Raw genomic sequence first — 3650 nt, forward strand, 5'->3', positions numbered from 1 at the left:
ATGAAAACATTATAAAACCTATACAAATTTGGTATCCCCATAATTGTACCGACCCAAAGAATAAAGTAGACATGTCATTTGGGGCGCACAGTGAAAGCCATAAAAGAAAATGGCGCCAATACTTTTTTCACCATTTTCACAGGAATTTTTTTCTCACTTCCCAGTACATGGCATGGAATATTAAATACCGTCACAATGAAGTGCAATTTGTTACACAGAAAACAAGCTGTCACACAGCTCTTTACATGTAAAAATAAAAAAGTAATCGATTTTTGATGGTGGGGAGTGAAAAATGGAAGTGAAAAAACAAAAAAGATCCAGGTCGTTAAGGGTTTAAAGGAGTATTCCTATGAAGACAAGTTTCTTACATGTACTTACAAGATAACAAAATAACACATTTTCTTGTTCACTGTTATTAACAAAAATACAGCATTTCACAGATATAATTCCAACCTGTCTCTATCAGTCCTGGTGTCTTCAATTTCAGTTGCCCCTGGTTTCCGATCCTGTATTTTCTGACCTTCGGGTCAGCAACCATCTTGCTTTTCTGTCTGATGCTGTGGAGCACATTGTCAGCACACAGCATCTTACAGCACAGGGGAATCATGAAGTGTCTGCTAAGAGAGGTCCCACCCCCACCCTGTAATTTTACACTGACCATCACTGAACAGTAATAAAACTGAGTAAAATCACAAAGTAATGGGTTCAAAATTATCTTTATTGTGTAAACATCACTATTGAAATTTGAGAATTTTCTTTCATGGGAAAACCCCTTTAAGAAGTGTCTAAAACGCATTTCCGGAGCATGCGACACGTTGTGGCCCATGATGCACTATTCTTCATGCGTCACAAATTTCTGCACCGAAATGAGCGTTGTGCTGCTCAGTCGAACCGTGCGCCAGTTCAACTGTGCAAAGACACAGAATTGTATTGCAAGCCCTGTATTAAAGGTGCACCAAAAAAAATGGCGCAGTATTGGAGCAGTGCAGGGGGCGCCAGATTCATGAAGAACATGCGCCAAAAATCCTGCATCTGGCACCCCCTGACTAAACACAGGCAAACTGCACATACTACAGACTGCACTGTTTTTAGAAAATGTGGTAAATTCAAAATGCACACGAACGTCTAATTGTGATGTGTTGCGTTTTGACACATGTGCTATTCTCTAAAATGTAAGAAAATGTACTAAAACAGTAATAATAGATGTATGTATGTCTGGTCAAGCCCCACACTCACAGCTAAATTTTAATAATGTTAATATACCTTATATCTAAGCTATGAGACTTATGTGGAACTCTCTTATATACTCTGTACCTGTACAAAAACATGAATCACCCCATTGAAAAGAAGATTTTTGCACCCCCTAGTGGATATAATGGAGACTGTTGCAGAGAGGACAACTCTAGTATTTTATAAAACCTGGAATGGACCCTAAAAGAAAATGTATAAACATAAGATTTCTACATCTTTGTTTTGGACCCACTCTTGGTTTTGAATTTTAAATATTCATGCAAAATACTTTTAACAAAACCCTGCAGTCTGAATGAAGTTAAATATGAAGTTGCTATAAAGGAAAATATAGTTATACACTCACTGGCCACTTTATTAGGTACACCTGTCCAACTGCTCGTTAACACTTAATTTCTAATCAGCCAATCACATGGCAGCAACTCAGTGCATTTAGGCATGTAGACATGGTCAAGATAATCTCCTGCTGTTCAAACCGAGCATCAGTATGGGGAAGAAAGGTGATTTGAGTGCCTTTGAACGTGGTATGGTTGTTGGTGTATTTCAGAAACTGCTGATCTACTGGGATTTTCATGCACAACCATCTCTCGGGTTTACAGAGAATGGTCCGAAAAAGAAAAAACATCCAGTGAGCGGCAGTTCTGTGGGCGGAAATGCCTTGTTGATACCAGAGGTCAGAGGAGAATGGGCAGACTGGTTCGAGCTGATAGAAAGGCAACAGTAACTCAAATCGACACCCGTTACAACTAAGGTAGGCAGAAGAGCATCTTTGAAAGCACAGTACGTCGAACTTTGAGGCAGATGGGCTACAGCAGCAGAAGACCACACCTTTCAGCTAAGAATAGGAAACTGAGGCTGCAATTTGCACAAGCTCATCGAAATTGGACAGTAGAAGATTGGAAAAACGTTGCCTGGTTTGATGAGTCTCGATTTCTGCTGCGACATTCGGATGGTAGGGTCAGAATTTGGCGTCAAAACATGAAAGCATGGATCCATTGCCTTGTATCAATGGTTCAGGCTGGTGGTGGTGGTGTCATGGTGTGGGGAATATTTCTTGGCACTCTTTGGGCCCCTTGGTACCAATTGAGCATCGTTGCAATGCCACAGTGTACCTGAGTATTGTTGCTGACCATGTCCATCCCTTTATGACCACAATGTACCCAACATCTGATGGCTACTTTCAGCAGGATAATGCGCCATGTCATAAAGCTGGAATCATTTCAGACTGGTTTCTTGAACATGACAATGAGTTCACTGTACTCAAATGGCCTCCACAGTCACCAGATCTCAATCCAATAAAGCATCTTTGGGATCTGGTGGAACGGGAGATTCACATCATGGATGTGCAGCCGACAAATCTGTGGCAACTGTGTGATGCCATCATGTCAATATGGACCAAAATCTCTGAGGAATGCTTCCAGCACCTTGTTGAATCTATGCCACGAAGAATTGAGGCAGTTCTGAAGGCAAAAGGGGGTCCAACCCTTTACTAGCATGGTGTACCTAATAAAGTGGCCAGTGAGTGTATAATTACTGCCTGAGAAATACAGAGGGTACGGAAAATATTCAGACCCCTAAACTGTGTGCACTAGATAAATAAAGGAATTATTATTAGACTGTTTGCTCAGTATTGAGTAGAAGCACATTTTGAGCTAGTACAGCTATGAGTCTTCTTAGGAACGATGCAAGGTTTTTGCACCTGGATTTGGGGATTTTCTGTGTGCTTAGGGTCATTGTCTTGTTGGAAGGTGAACCTTGGCCCAGTCGATATCCAAGGTTTTGATCCAGGATCTCTGTACTTGGCCTAATTCATCTTTCCTTCAATTGCAACTAGTCGTACTGTCAATGCAGCTGAAAAACACCCCCATAGCATGATGCTGCCATCACCCTGTTTTACTGTTGGGATTATATTTGGCAGGTGATGAGCAGTGAATGGTTTTCTCCACACATACCGCTTAGAAATAACACCAAAAAGTTCAATTTTCATCACAACCACAGTGATCTTGGGATTCTTCTTTACCTCTCTCACCAAGGCTCTTCTCCCACAATTGCTTAGTTTGGTTGGACAGCCAGGTCGAGGAAGAGTTGTTATCGTCCCAAACTTCTTCCATTTAAGGATTATGAAGGCCACTGTGCTCTTAGGAACCTTGTGTGTTGCCGAATTCTTTTGTAATCTTTATGCCTTGCCACAATTCTGTCTCTGAACTCCTTGGGCAGTTCCTTAGACCCCATGATTCTCATGTGCTCTGACATGCACTGTGAGCTGGTCTTTTATAGACAGGTATGTGCCTTTCCTAATCAAGTCTAATCCGTTTAATTAAACACAGATGAATTCCAATGAAAGAATAGAACCATCTCAAGGAGGATCAGAAGGAAATGGACAGCATGTGAGTTAAATATGA

The sequence above is a fragment of the Engystomops pustulosus genome, chromosome 4, assembly GCF_040894005.1.
Source record: "Engystomops pustulosus chromosome 4, aEngPut4.maternal, whole genome shotgun sequence".
NCBI lineage: Eukaryota > Metazoa > Chordata > Amphibia > Anura > Leptodactylidae > Engystomops > Engystomops pustulosus.